We start from the raw sequence: 16,943 nt of genomic DNA on the forward strand, positions 1-16,943 counted from the left end.
ATGCTCCAATCATAACATGGCAAACTGCAGCTCAACAGGCAACAACAGCTGTCAGTGTGTCAGTGTGCTGACTTGACTATGACTTGCCCCAAACTGCATGTGATTATCATAAAGTGGGCATGTCTGTAAAGAGGAGACTCGTTGGTACCCATAGAACCCATTTTCATTCACATATCTGGAGGTCAAGGTCAAGGGAAGTCCTTTGAAAATGGCCATGACAGTTTTTTCCTCGCCAAAATTTAGCGCAGGTTTGGAGCATTATTTAACCTCCTTCACGACAAGCTAGTCTGACATGGTTGGTACCGATGGATTCATCAGTTTTTTCTAGTTTTCATATGATGCCAGTATCTTCACTCTTCTCTCTTCCAACTGAGCCCGCTACAACCTCTGAAAGATCTATTGCATTAATGCGTAAAAGAAATTATTGGCGTTAAAACATCACATTGACAGCCCTAGAATTAATACAATACGTTTGGGTTAATTGACATTGAATGTTTAATTTCTGTAGGATTTAATGAAGGAAGTAAAAACAACAGGGTGTGGTTGACTTTAACATTTCTGAAAAGGCACACAGAGTGGCCACATTTCAACATCTTATGAGTCAGTCTGCTGTAGTGTAATTATTCATCACTACAAAGGAAACAACCAGCAGTGAAAACACATGCCTTTAGGTTACATGTGGTGTCTGTGGGTAATTACAGTATGTCCAGATCACGTCAATTAAATATCAACTACTTTGCATGTAATGCATTTAATACAAGTTTTAAGTACAAGTGCCTCAACATGTGTTGTGTTGATGTGTTGGCTGATCATAAACCATATAGCGTGCTTTAACATAACAACGCCCCTCTGCACACAGCCAGGTCCTTCATGAAATGGTTCTTCCTGTTTGATGCGTATGTAAAGATGGACAACATGACAGCTTCCCAAAAGTGATTCTAAAACATCTGGATCACCCCCTGGTGGCTGGCTGGCTGCAGTATAGGTCATACATCCCTCAATGTTAGCGGATGGGACATGGGTCAAACTAAAAAGTCAAAGTACACGTCCAAAGATGGTTTCTGTGATTAATTGCGATTCATTATTGACAGCCTTAATTCAGATTAGATTTTTTTTTTTTTAATCCAGTGGATTACATTACTAATTTCAATAATTGCCATGCAATTTGTATTCAGTAACAGACTACATTTCAAAATAATCTAACCCTAACCCTGGTGACCGACCTCACTAATGCTCTTTTGGCTGAAATATAAGAGTCAGTTTTTGGTATCTACTTTTAAATATCTAGGATTCTTAATTGATGACCACTTGTCTTTTAAGGAGCACATTCAGTATGTTGTAAAAAAGCTGAAGCTCTTATTAGGATTTCATTACAGAAACAAGTCTTGCTTTTCTTTTTGTGTGAAACAGAAACTGGTGGAATCGACCTTTTTGCCTGTTATTGACTATGGAGATGTGTTGTATATGAATGCTTCTGCTCATTGTCTTCGCATGCTGGATAGCATGTACTACGGGTCACTGAGATTCACTACAAACTGTCGTTCTTTGACTCACCATTGTGTACTCTACTCTAAAGTGAATTGGTCATCCTTATGTGTCATTGGTACGTGTTTGTGTACAAAAGCATTCTGGGTATAATTCCTTCTTACTTGTCTTCTCTTTTAAAAAGGAAAACTGGAAGTCATAATCTTTGTTCTATGGACATTTTGCAATTTATTGTTCCCAAAGTACGGACTGAATTGGGAAAGAAAGCTTTTAGGTTTTCGGCACCTACTGCTGGGAATAATTTACAATCTGATCTTCAACTTCAAAACTTAGTTTCCTTGGATGAGTTTAAAGCTCTGGTGAAATGGCTGCAGTCCAGGTTGTCTGTGTGCAAGTGTTTTGTATGAGCAAGTTTTATAATGTTGTTAATTTACGTGTTCTCTGTTACTTTTACTATAACTGTCTTGCTGCTGTCTTGGCCAGGTCTCCCTTGTAAAAGAGATCTTTGATCTCAATAGGACTAACCTGGTTAAATAAAGTAAAGATAGATAAATAAAAACACATTGTTTTTTCCAATCCCATATCGGTGTATTGTTAGGCTTACTTTTAGCTATGTAGTGTATGTTTTCTTTGTTCAACATTAATCTGAAAGCAGTATAAGGGTGCAAAAAGTACAACATTTCTCTCTGAATTGTTGTGGAATAGAAGTATAGAGTAAAATTGAGTGTTAAAAGCACTGCATCCCTGACAGTCTGCTGCTTGTTGTAGCTCCATGTTTGGTCAGTAGGTGGCAACAGTTCACCACTTTTCTGCCTGTTATGAAGCGTGAAGTTGTGTGTGGTGCAGGTGTGGCTGTCAGTGCTGTATCGTAAGATATAAATATTAATATATCAGTCTTTTAACCAAATATCACTCCCCTATTCCCTTCACGCCCCACAAAGACTGTAAGATATTCAGGCTGGTGGGAAGAAGGTTCACTTTATCCTGATATCACTAATACTAATAATAATGAGCAGCTCAGCGGTCTTCCCATTTCAAAGAAAATTATATTCTGTGGGAAATATAATAAAAATCATTCTCTCTTTGAAGTAAACTCTCCTCGTGCTTGAACATCCACTACCCCAATTTGATCGCCTAAGTGAGACAGATGGCAGTCAGGCTGATTTGACAGTCGGCGAGCAAACTGGTGGTTTGATGTTATTTTGCAGTATATGCCGGATTTCCCCGGTGACGGCGAAAGGCTAATGTCCCGTTACCGAGCTCATTTGTCAACACCAATCCAGCAGACAGTGGCTCATCTATTCTCTCCCACCCCCTGGTCCTTAAATCTCTCTTATCTCTCTCTGACAATGACAGAGTTGGATAGGAACAACTGTCAAGCCGTGGCTTGGTCACACCTAATTGATTGGGGTTAAAAGTCTGAGTGTTTGTTTTAGAGACAGAGGACGAGAGAGAGTCTGGATGTGTTGCATAATAGAATCATTTTAAAAGGACACAAGCAAACTAATTCTCTCTCCATCCATCCATCCATTATCTGTTACCGCTTATCCTATTCAGGGTCGTGGAGGGGGCTGGAGCCGATCCCAGCTGACATTGGGCGAAGGCGGTGTGCACCCTGGAGAGGTCGCCAGACTATCACAGGGCTGACACATAGAGACAGACAACAAGTCACGCTCACATTATTCACACCTACGGGACAATTTAGAGTCAACAACGAACCTGCATATCTTTGGTCTGTGATAGGAAGCCGGAGAACCCGGAGAAAACCCACGCTAACATGGGGAGAACATGCAAACTCCTCCCAGAAGGTCCCCAAACCAGATTGGAACCTGCGACTTTATATTGTTTACACATATAAAAAAGGTTGATATTACATAAATAACAACAAATGTGAAGGAGAGGCTCGATCAGGGCGCTCAATCGATTGAAAAAAAAGAGAATGCAATATTAAAAAAGATGGTAAAGAGAGAAAGAAGAAGAAGAAAGAAAAAGATAAGATTACAGACATTAGCAGACACCCATATATACAAGTAGACAAAGTGATGAAGTAGAATTAAGATTTTCATTATTATATTATCAGTAAAAAGTAGGGCTGTCAAAGTTAACACGATAACGCAAATTTGTTTTAACGCCACTAATTTCTTTAACACATTCATTTACAGAGATAATCCATAAGTTTTCCTTATGGATTATCTCTGTAAATGAATCAATTAAATTGATTAAAATATTCAATCGCGATTGATCGCATGATTGTCCATAGTTAATCGCAATTTATCGCAAATTAATCACACGTTTTATCTTTTGAAAATGTACCTTAAAGGGAGATATGTTAAGTATTTAATACTCTTATCAACATGGGAGTGGACAAATATGCTGCTTTATGTATATATTTATTATTGCAAATTAACAACACAAAACAATGACAGATATTGTCCAGAAACCCTCACAGGTACTGCATTTAGCATAAAACAATATGCTCCAATCATAACATGGCAAACTAACAGTTTTTATCTCCCCAACGTTGGGGAGATAAAAACAAACTGTTACCGGCTTTCGTAAATTGTTCTGGTGCCAACTTTAAAACATGGGATGGCAGAGCGTTCCATGAACCTCGGTAAATTAAACCAAACTGTAACTGAGATGTTCGACTCACATCGAGGTCTGAGTTTGGAGTTATTTCGAGTCGAATAATTGTGACTTATTGATTGTTGAGGGAAGGTTCCTGTTCAAAGAGCTGCACACAAATAAAGCGATCTGAAGTTGGTTAACTTGACAAAATGACTCTTTACATCCAATCTTTAGCACAATTACAGTCATATCAACTGAGTTTTTACCACACAATATATGGTTGTGTAACCTCCCTTATTTGTAGCAACAGTTTAGAGCTAAAGGTGCACACTGTCTCTCTCTCTGTGATGATTTATATGCACGCGGTTGGTGGCATTTTGAAGCTGGCTGTGTATGACAGGGACTAAATGGCAGCAAGTCCAGGTCATTAGTATGTGTCTTGCTGGGCGCTTCTGACATATCATGCCCTGTCTGTGGCCCTGCCTTTGAGTCTGGACTCTCAGTCTGATCTGTGATATAAAGCCATAAATTAGGCTACAGGAGTCGCCCAACAAAGTGTAAATCAATCCTCTGAACTGGATGCTAAATGTTTTGACGACCTTTCAATTTGAATGAATTGTTTAGTTCTGACGTCAAGACTCAAAAAGAGAATGGTGTCGGGTGGGAAATGCTACCGACTGGGGGGATGAACTGGGAGTAATCAGGAGCTTGCACCATCAAGCAGAAAGTGTATGAACAGACATCAAGGGCAAAGACGGGAATAAAAGCACATCAAACAGGCTTTGAAAACCTGCAGTTACCCCGACCTGGCCGTCATTAAAGCACATGCCTGTTGCTGGATATACTAGCAGAGTATAATACGTTACAATATGGTGCAATCCAGTACAACACAAACTATATGCAGCCTTTTAGTTTTGGGATGTTTGATCCCACACAAGCTGCAGCTGTGCAGGTCCTGCTGTTCACTTAACATATTTATAAGTGTACATATAAACACAGATTAAGGATATTAGGACTAAAATCAGAATATGCATGACATTTAAATTACTGAGGCATGTATAGATAGGCCTTTTTCTTTAAGGGACCCCCTTTTCTATCATTGAGTAAACTGACGACCCCTGACTAGGTGACATTTTGTGGATATTTCATGTTATATTCGATGCATAACAATAACGGCACAGAACAACTGATAAACCGTACAATTAACCCAAATAGTGAACTCAGTATAACTGCAGGAAGTTTGTGTAAAACGAGCGATTTGATCAGATTATTTCTTGTGAATATTGCATCAGAGATGAGTTTTCCTGATATTTTTATTAACTTTTAATACAAATCTCTGTAATATGTATTTTTATATACTGAATAGGCTTCTTTTTTGACAGTTCTTTCTTCTCCCTGATGCTTGGCCATTGTTCTATCAGCTCTTTGGTTGTTTTAACTGCGTACTGTTCTAGGCTGTGTAGCAGAGAGGGAAGACTGTGAGTATAACTTATGTTCAGGCCTTCACCGTGCATTTATCCTGTTTATATCTTAATATTTTAGCAACATATGTGACAAACCGGGCTTTCAACTAACTCCAATGTAAACCCACCACGGCATTATTTAACAATCGGAGCAACTGACGAAGTACTATTAGCGTGAGAGTCCGTTCAGGTCAAACAATCACAAGACAGAAAATGGAAGTTTATTTTGAAAGGACACTATGCATGTAACGAGCGTATGTTGACACGCCGTCTCCGGTCCGTCCAAAAGTAACTCAAGAGGGGTAGGCTACCCTGTGCATCGGTTTCCGATGCCGAGACTGACCAAGCGGCGGTATTAGACGATTTGGGAGTGAGAATGTGTTGCTTATTCAGCGTTCGGTTGTACTTAGATCCACGCTTTCGTGTCACTTCTGGTTGCAAAAGACCAAGATGGTGACGGCCAAAAAGGAAGATGGCGACGAGCAAAATGCCGAACTCAGGGGTTCAAAACTGTAGTCCACAAACCAACGGGTGACGTCACGGTTACTACGTCAACTTCTCCTACAGTCTTTGGTTGAGAGACGGAAATTTGTGTTTACTACTGTATTTTGTATTTTTGTAAAATGAAAAGAGGTTTAGAGACAAAAAGGACCATAAAGGAGACACAAAGGTGAAGATACAAACAGATATATTAAAGACAGAGTAGACTAATAGGAAATGAAAAAGAAGGAAGGAGACAGCCTAAGAAAGGAGGAGAGAGAGAGGGTGAGAAAAAGAGAGACACATCCTGAGTAAAGGACAGAAACAGACGGAGAGGAGGAGAGAGGACCAGATTGAGACAGAGAATAGGAAACAGGGAGACAAGAGAGGAGAGAAAGAAAGCGGAAGAGAGCATATTACTGGTGGCAGATTCTGTCATGGAGTTAATGGGGTTTTGCCACTTCCTATCATCCCAGTGCCTTTTGAACCGTGGCCTTTGCATACAGAAAGATCATTAACTCTCAGCTCTGCCTCCTCCAGGGGCCTCGTCTCCTCTTTGTCTGCGGGACGACTTGTCAGCAAAAAGCCTGGTGTCTGACTCCCCTGCCTCCATTTAAATCTGCACTGCATACTTTATGGAACAACACAACAGCATTAGCAGCCTAAATCACAAATTAGAGGCTCTAACGCAGAAGACAGAGCCATCATTTCCTCTAATTGAGACGCTGTAGAGTGTCTCTATTTACCTTCATTGAAATTCAGCTGTTGGATATGCAAACGATGCTGGGTATTATCATGGAAACTTGACTCTAAAGTATACTAAATGTTAGTATGCTACAGCACACCAAAGTGTACTAGCACGCAGACTATTAATTAGTATACTTAAAGAATGTTAAAACGGAACAACTATTTTTTAACTTATTATACTTTATTATAACAGCTCAACTTTAAGTGGGTTTAGTGTACTTTACTGTACTAAAATGGGACTATTTTAAGTATACTTGGGTACATTATAAATATACTACTGCATATGCATTTCATACATGCTGTAAAGTGAAATTAAAATACATTTTACGAGTACTACAATAGCATTACAATTTCACTTTGAGCATATTTGAAATGTACTAGTAATAGACAATTAATATATTTATACTAGCATACTCCAATATACTCTGCTATACATTGAAATATGTTACAAATGTACTTGCAGAATCTAATGTATGTTATTTGAAATGTTACAAATGTATTGCAGAATTAATTTATGTTATTTCAAATGTGTATTAAGTGCACTACTGCAAGGCAAAACCATGTTTTAAGTCCTACTTTCTAACTACTATTAGTTTATTTACAGAAAATAATATATTAAGTTTACTTGTTTTTCATATTGCAAATAAACTTATACGATACATTTTTAAGGGTGTTAAAAATACATTTGAATAATGCCATCACTAGCTATGAAAAATAACAATTTTCACTGAACACTGTATGTCTAAGGCTTTTAATTGTGCAAGATGTTGTCTTTTAACAAATCAATGAATACAAATGTATAAAAAGCAGAACCGCACTGGGAACCATCAGATTATTACTGTTAAATGCAACTGGCAAGCATAGAATTCTTTACAAAATATATGTTCAAGGAATCCATAGTTTCATGACTTTACATGACCTGATGTCTGACCTCAGTTCGCATCGGAAAGTCCAGTAGTTACCTCATTACCGCTTTCACCTATGTACCTTCACCGATTCACCTATGTATCGCGATTTTTTAATTTTTTTTCAACGCCAGAATCAATATATTTGCTTCATTTGAGTCTATGTGGAGGTAGAAGGAAGTTACCGCTTTTATTGTTGTAGTCTGAGTAATGTGACGTCATATCCGTTCCGTATCCGTCAACCAAAACTAACCGCAAGTGGTCGCAACAAGCCGAAAAGACAAAGTAGAAAACAACTGAGCGTCCGCGTGGATACGACCTGCACCCTCACATGTTAAATCCAGCGTGGTAAACACTACACATCCAGTAAAGGATGGAAACACTTTGGGTTTCAGACATTGACAGGAAAAGCAGAGCTAGACATCACAGCTAAAGCTGCATGATAACTCTGTCACGGACAGGAAACGTTATCGTATCGCGGTAACGTTGCGGTCGAGCCGGCCGTCGCTCTCATCTTCGTGGTCAAATGGGCCGACGCTACAACTGTAGAGCACCCAGATACTGACATGTTAAATGCATTCAAACGGCCCCGATGGAGCTGACCATGGATGGATAAAGAGAACGGAGCTGACGGGAGAGCTAGAGACCACCTTGGAGAAGTTAGAGGAAGTAGACACGTGGGACTACGTCCGGTTTTCAAAATAAGGTGTTAACAAAGGGAACTGTATATACAAAATACATCTATGGAAATAAGATTGATTGGATTATATTCCCCAGAAGTATAATACATTACATGTCCCTTATAAATTAAAAAGAACATACCACTAATTTGTGAGGGACATGTCTTTATTCTTTGATTTTTGGGTTGCTGGGAAAAAAATAAATAAATAATGCCTGACAATGACTGATATATTTGACTTCAGGACATCTCTGAGTACATACATGCTGAAAATCAAACACTCTTACTGTATTAATTTAGATATTTTCCAAAGTAAAAGTCTTTAGAAGTGTATGATTAAACTTTTTCCCCATGGTCCAGTGTTAAAAAGTTAACAAAAATTGCAATATCGAATCGCAATACATATCGAATCGGCACCCAAATATCGTGATAGTATCAATCAGGAGATAGGTGAATCTAAGGAACACATGGAGATAATAAGGTAGATATCACCCTTTTGGGTAGTTTTTTACACAGTTGAACAGATCCATAAACAGGAACTGCAACCACCTCACATCTGCATTAAAACAGGTGAAGAAGTTAAGTGCCTTGCTCAGGGGCAAACACACAGCTGCTCCTGGGGAGGTTAAGGTCTTGATCATTTTAAACTGCAGCATGCCTGATGTTATAAGCAGCTACTGTTGCAATAAGCTCTGGGTCACGGACTGAAGCCCAAAGGTGTTTATGCTGAGCGCAGCGGGGCCGGGACAGGGATGAGCAGGTGGGATACCTGCTGGGTAATCAGGAGGATAAATCCTCAGTCAGGCGGTGGAGAGATGAATGAGGCGGAGAAGGAGGGCCAGAGCCAGAGGGAGGTCACTGTCATACATCCCCTCCCTTCACCTCTCCTCCTCTATTGCAGCAGATTTACTTCACCCTGCGGCGCACTGGGCCTCAACACGACTCACACAGGTTGATTCAAGATGTGTGAGTGTGATTGAACACAAGGAGGAGAAAAGGGAAAGTAACTTCCCTGTCCTCTTATCTAAGCTTGAAATTGATTCAAAAGACAGCTTTCATGCTTACACAATTAAACGCCTCGCCTCGAGTCAGACAGGAGGAGAATTAGACACAACAAATAATGCCGGGTAGCTGATTTTGGGCCCGATTCTCCCTCCTGATGATCGTCAGCAAAGCCCTGATTGGTTGATGGTTCTAAAGATTATCTTTCCAGATGTTCCTGTGGTGCGAGGTATGTTAAGACTGCACTGATTTCAAATTGCAAAAATAAACATGTTCACGATAGGATATCCTGTTGTGTGTGTCGGGAACCCGGAGGACAGCCGATGATGCAGTCACGTGGGAAAGAACAACAGCCATTTGAGAACCAAGCTGACTGAAGAAGGAAGGACAACCGCCGTCATGGCGGCCGCAGCTAATGCTAAACGTGAAGCATAAAGTAGCAGTAAGATGGAGCTCAGAAATGGAGGACCAACTTGTTGATTTGTGGCAAAAACGTGTTTATTTAACGTGTCTCCATGACATCATCTATCCATTCATCGTCTATTTTCAGTACAATGTAAAAACTAACATCTCTAACTCTTCCTGCCCGTCGTCCGCCATGTTTGTTTACACTAAAGTCACGTTTGATCGCAAGAAATTAAGCGCGATTTTCATTTTTGATGAATGAATGTGTTAGTGTGTGGTGTGCTGTTTTGGTCAAATCGTTGCTCTCCACACACTATAGGAACAAACTGGTTAAACATGTCGTTATGTGTATCTGTTAAGATTTGAAAAAGGCCCTGACACACCAAGCCGACGGTTGGGCGTTACACAGTTTGGGGCCGTTGGTGAGCGTCCGTTGGCCTAGTTTTTTGCGATGTGTCCCGCACCGTCGGCTCTAGTCTGAGTTGAATCGGCGGCGCTGCCCGTCGGTGAGAGAAATCACTCTGATTGGCTGTTCTGCTTAAACAAATCAGTGCACGAGAAGAGAAACGGACGGGAGGAAAGCAAGCCAACGAGTAAAGTCAACAGGACACACACAGAAGGCTCTTCTCATTTTTCATCTTCATCTCATCTGATCATTCCAACACACGGATATTTTCACAATGAGAAGTGTTGAGTGAGAGCGGTGTGAAAATGGTCGACAGACGCCGCTTTGTTTCAGGTACGTATCATAACAACGGCTTGTATATCCGTCCTCCGTCTTCCTGTTTCCCTTTTTGAATGGCGAATACAGACTACCGCCACCTGCTGGTGTGGAGAGTTATTTCATCTCACGCAGGCGCAGAACGTACGTGCTAACTGGCAGTCGGCTGTAGGCTTTGTGGTGTGTTCAAGTGCAACTTGTCGGCAAAGACAAAGGAGACGTGAGGTGACGCAAAAGTTGGCCTTCATCACCTCTAGTTCTTTGATGTCGGCTTGTTGTGTCTGGGCCTTAAAATGCTGCTAATGCAAACCCAACATTTCCCACTGCTGCTGCTTCCATTAAGAGCATTCAAAACATGGTTGGCTTTTATTGTGAAGCCGCCACAGGAAACGCAGATCATTTACAAAAATCACTACATTTTTTGCACTTCACTTCCCTCCCCTCCTTCTCCTCGCAGAGCAGATTTATTAACTTCACATTCACAATTACAGGACAGCTCATGGCCTCATGGCCTCATGGCCTCATGAGTCGTTTCCTGCCGTCACACCTGACACGACTGCCCTCCCAGGTGCTGACACGAGACAGAGCCCTCACACTGTGTGGAGCTGACACTGACATATGGCCTCCTGTGAGGAACCTTCCTCAGCCTGAGAAAAGGGAGAGTCTCTGCTGCCGCCGCTGGAACAGACATCACAGTCTTCCTCCCCTTCCCAGGACTTAATCTATCCAGCCTTAACCTTGACTTTCATGTGCGCTGCAGGGGCTTGTAGCGTACATCATGTTCCTATTTGGTTCATTAATCATTACTACGTGACAACACCATCAGGATATTCCTCATCTGGCCTACATACTCGAGCAAACAACGCTGGATAAATAGTCTCCTGTGATCTATCTCCACCATCCTGATCGCCATGCAGGTACATACAACCAACAAGCGAGCTCGCCAACGCCTCCATAAATAGAAGACATGTGTTATTTCAACACGGCTTAAGCATGTAATCCGTGTGTCGTGCCCTTCTGCATGCACTCCATCAACATGAAATGATCAATGATACGAGGTGGTGTTTGCAAAGAGGAAAGCGTGTAAACAGAAGGAGGGAATACATGAAGCAGGAAAGCCTGTATGGATGAGAGGTGAGGAGGGCGGTCCGTTAAGGATGGATCCACAAGGATGCTCTTATCTGCCTCTGCTGTTGCGGAGGAGATGAATATGGATCTGTGCGTACTGCACTCGCTGTCATTTATCAAGTTGGGATTGTTGCATCTTTGTCTGTATTCTCCATCCGAATTTCATTTCTCATAATAGACAGAAGGAATACGTGTCCTTACTTTCATTTTAACATAGTGACAACCTCATTTTCTAGTTCTATGTGCACAATGTAGAATGTGTAAGTTTGTCTTTATCAGGAAAATCACTGAGGTGGCTGAAGTTTCTCCTGGAAAAAAGGTGTGGGGGCAAAACAACCAAGACTTTCTGTCTGGCTCAAGGCCCAGACACACCAACCCGACATTAAGGAACAGCAAAGAAAGGGTTGCGTCGCCTCACGTCGGCCAAAAAGTGGCAAAAGAACACACCGCAAAGACTACAGTCGACGGCCAGTTAGCCTAGTCTGTATTTGTCATTCAAAAAGGTAAAACCAGGAAGACCGAGGACGGCAGATATACAAGCCGTTGTTATGATACGTACATGAAACAAAGCGGCGTTTGCCGATCGTTTTCCCACCACTCTCACTCAGCACTCACCACTTAGCTTCATTCCGGATGGCCATGTTGTTGTGAGAATATCCGTGAACACCGCAACGCGTGAGAGATGCAGCGGTTCAGTGTGGCACGGGCGTCAGATATAAAACCACTTTTACTAAGCAGCCAGAGGCCGCGGGGTCAAGAGAGGAGTGTCTGTATCTAATCTAACCTTATAACCTCATAACAGGTGCCGTAGCGTCGGGCGCTATTATCTGTGTGTTATCTATGACACAGACACTGATGTGCAATTCAAGGCCACTTTTTTCTAACCTTTCCTGCACAATGCTCTTATTGTTATCACCAGCCATTATACACACACACATTATACTGTATGTAGTGATAATGAGTAGCGTCATTATATGTTATATACTGTTTATAATATGTTGGGAACTCCAGCGATTTAGTATTGGACTTTTATAAAGTTGGGGGACTCAGAAGAGACAGATTTAAAAAAAAAAAAAAAAAGGATGGTTTAACAGATGCAGCAGAGGCCAGAATATCCTGACGTTTAGTCCCTAGTATGGGAATACTAATTGATTTAAGTAAATCCAGCTTTAACGCCATGTGTGGAAGCACATTATTTTAACCAACAATTTTTTTCTGTGTAATTTAAATCATTGTGTTGAGTTTCACAGGAAGGCAAAAGAAAAAAAAAACTTCTCACAGCATACAAATGCAGGCAGCCATTACAGCCTCCATAAAAGCTTCAAATACAGCATCAATTACCATTTTCCCAGCATCGCGGTCTAGAAGTGTGCAACTAAACGCTTCCCTTGATAAAAAAGGTGTTTTATTTAACCGGCCTTCCTACTGTGATCCTCTACAGTCCTAATCATCTATCCCATTGTCCTTCTCTTAACATTTTCTTCTCTGCTCCACTGCTTCTCATATTGCTGTTTTCTCCCCCTCCCACCTTCATCACGCTGTGAGCAGCAAATATTTACTGGATGTTAATTAAAAGCCACTCTAATGTGTGTTTGTGCATCCTTATTTTTCTATTTTGTAAGGACCAATTTAAAACCTCGTAGAGGCGTTTTGAGAGAGCGAGGTTAGTCGGCACTCTTTACAAATGGCTGTTAGAGAGTTAAGACCTGGTTTTAGGGTTAGTGATAGGAATTTAGTAGGGCTGTCAATCCATTCAAATATTTCATTGTGATTAATCACAGGTTTGTCCATAGTTAATCGCAATTTATCGCAAATTAATCGCACGTTTTATCTGTTGAAAATGTACCTTAAAGGGAGATTTGTGAAGTATTTAATACTCTTATCAACGTTGACAAATATGTTTACTTTATGCAAATAGATGTATATATTTATTATTATAAATCAATAAACAACACAAAACAATGACGAATATTGTCCATAAACCCTCACAGGTACTGCATTTAGCATAAAACATATGTTCAAATCATAACATGTCAACCTGCAGCCCAACAGACAACAACAGCTGTCAGTGTGTCAGTGTGCTGACTTGACTATGACTTGCCTCAAACTGCATGTGATTATCATAAAGTGGGCATGTCTGTAAAGGGGAGACTCGTGGGTACCCATAGAACCCATTTACATTCACTGATCTGAAGGTCAGAGGTCAAGGGACCCCTTTGAAAATGGCCACGGCAGTTTTTCCTCGCCGGAATGTAGCGTAAGTTTGGAGCGTTATTTAGCCTCCTTCGTTAGATTCATTAGGTTTTTCTAGTTTCATATGATGCCAGTATCTTTACTCTTTTCTCTTCCAACTGAGCCCGTTAACTTTCACAGCCCTAGTGTTTTGCTGTGATAGTTAAGGTTAGGGTTTCACCAAGAGAGTCCTCACAAGTGCGGAACAAATACAGATTTAAGAACACAAAAGTGTGTCTGCGTGCACGAACACAACAGCTGTGTGTTTATGTTTGGGCGTGCACAAGATATACAAGGATGAGTAGTTGGCGGTTATATTGGATGAGTGATGAATCTTTTATCTGTTCAATTTCATTGCAAGTGTCATTGTGTGTATGTCTGTGTGTGTGTGTGTGTGCGTGCGTGTGCGTGTGTGTGTGTGTGTGTTTGTGTGTTCTGTACACTGTACAGTTTGACATTTGGGCGTGGGAAAGGACGATCAAACTGCGCTCTGCTTGGGTAGCGACTGTTTCCTCCATCTACTGGCAGAATGTCTGTGAGTGTGTCCTGTACTGTATGTGTGTATTCCCAGACACACACGAGGCATTTTGAATGTTGTCCTTTATTATTATTTACCTGCCAGCGCTGAACTAATCTTCATCTACAGTTATCGATTACTCATCTGTTTACAGCATCCATCCACTATCTGTGACTGCTCTTCCTTTACAGTGGGGCTGCACGATATTGGAATAAACCTGACATTACAATAAATGCATCAATCTGATGCACTTTGACAGAAAAGTTAAGACGCTAGATGTGTAAACAATTTTGTGTTCTAGAAAACAATTTTATCACAAACTAAATGGTGATGACAGCAAAAAAGTCACACCCACAAAGGCTGCCAACATTGTCGCAGACCCCTCGCTCTGACTCGACAGTCTGCCCTGGTTGAAAGTCGTGCCGGGAGCTCCGTCCTTCCCCGCATGGCCCCGGGAATTGAGGTCTGGGCTAGGCTTGGCGCGGTAGTCGGTGTTACCGGTGTTACACAGTGGTCGGGCACACACCGATTACACCGCCCCCACCATCGTTTTGCTTTTTTTACTGGAATAAAACCCATTTAGTTCATTTTCTCGTATCAGCGCCGTGTTATCAATAGATAGTCAGACGACAGACGCTAAAGCGAATGTGTCTGCTCCATACAGAGTCTCAGCTCAGAGTAGCAGGAGTCAGATTTCACACACGAGACGAGAGAGAGTTGACAGACAAGACGATGACGGAGGATTTGGTGTCGAAGCAAAAAGCAAAAGCACCTATTTGGCAATATTTCAGATTTAAATGTTATAAGGGAACCGTAACGTTAATGAGGTAATCGCCGTGAGGAGGACGGAGCGGCCACAGCCGGTGTGCGCTGTAGAGCAGCGCTGGGTGGAAACCTGCCGCTCCCGTGTGCCAAGCGTGTTGGAGAGCTAAGTGGCTGACGCAAAAACACAAATGTCCCTCTCTAGAGCCATCTGGAGCTGAGTGCTTAGAATGTGTGTACGTGGGAAGTGAGTGCTGAAGCGCGAGAGAGAGAGAGAGCGGCGGCAATCAAAGCGAGTAACGTTATCGACTCCGGCCCAAGCAGGAGAAGTTAACAGTTTGGTTTATCCGTTCTGGGCTACTGTAGAAACATGACGCCCTCCGTGGAGAGAGGACCTGCTCCCTATGTAGATATAAACAGCTCATTCTAAGGTCACAAAAACACAACAATTCTTATTATCAGGTGATTATACACTAAAGAAAACATAGTTATTAGTATTACATCCCATTTCTGCCAACAGATCTACCTAATTGTGAGACACAGGTCCTTTAAGGAATGTCTTTTTTTCTATGATTTTAAAACACATTTATGTACGTTTATTCTCGATGAACATCAGGGACAATAATATCCTCGGAAAATGTGAGTCACACTGAATCTAAAAATATGTTTGTGTGTTCAGATTTAACAGAGATATGACTCAGAGATTATTAGACGCTCAGAGCAACAGACGCAGTATAAAGAGCGAGAAAGTCCGCTAAGGGCAGGAGGGAGGGGCGGTGGAAGGACTTTTACTCAGGGAAACAGCGTTCGTGTCCAGTGTGAAACCAAAAGTTCAGTGACCTTTTACCTTTTACCGAGTAGTTTTGTTGCCTAAACCTAATCGCCACCGTATCACAACATTAACTATGACAAGTCACTCTCCCCCCACAAACACATACAAAAACAGACAATCTTAATACGGCTGGGGCCGTAACACCACCTCTCCATCAACGTTCATTATCTCTCTTTCAGGTTTTGGTGTGTACACATTTCTGTTTCTGTTTACAGAAAACGCTGCGAGTGTTTAATTGGGTAAATGCAAGAGTCTCTCTAATCAGCCTGAAGAGGAAATGAACAAAGCTGAGCGTTACAGTCTCCCTCCTTCTCCTCATAACGCTTTCCCATTTTTATACCTCATCATGTAGATAACAAGATTACAATGACGCTGTGGGAGGCGCTACTTTACATAAACTAAATAATTGCTTTGCTCCTGCCAGGTGCGTTTATCATCGCCGAGACCCCACCTCCCTCCCTCCCTCCCTCCCTCCACCGACGGAGCTTTCATTGCAGCAACAATAGCTTTCACTATTAATGACAGAGAGGGTTCACCACTACAGTGAGCACTTTCACCAAGCTTCAGTCTATTTTTACTGAAGCATGCATGTGTGAGTGAAGACCGGGAGGGACATATGGTGTACGTTATCATGCTTCCTTTTATAGAACTGAATGAATTAAGCTTTTAACTGCAGTGGGATCAATGTGTGTAAGAAAGTGAGGGAAAGAACGACAGTATATTATCATACTCCCACTTTTAGAGCAAAATTAACAATCTTACTTTACTGAATTGATCCCTTTTCTCTCGCTGTCTTTTTGCACGCTGTATGTGGGCATAGGGCTGGAGAGTGTGTGTGATTCCACTCCTCTATACAGTTCTGCAATGTTGTTTTAATGCACCCATTTTGAATGGTATCAGCTGATTGAATAGATGGGCGTTATCAGCGGTTATCACTTCCATTCTAATGCTTCAGACGGGCCAAACGGCCACCTCCACTTTGTGAATGTGAAACAAAACAACTTTAGTTTTTAGGCA

The 16,943-nt window shown here is 41.5% G+C and overlaps 1 long non-coding RNA gene across 1 annotated transcript in view; it reads left to right on the plus strand.

The window, feature by feature from the left end:
• Window positions 1-16,943, plus strand: part of LOC119485161 — a 569,585-nt gene that overhangs the window by 457,692 nt on the left and 94,950 nt on the right. The window lies entirely within an intron of this gene.

The sequence above is a fragment of the Sebastes umbrosus genome, chromosome 3 (genome assembly GCF_015220745.1).
Source record: "Sebastes umbrosus isolate fSebUmb1 chromosome 3, fSebUmb1.pri, whole genome shotgun sequence".
In the NCBI taxonomy this organism is placed as follows: domain Eukaryota; kingdom Metazoa; phylum Chordata; class Actinopteri; order Perciformes; family Sebastidae; genus Sebastes; species Sebastes umbrosus.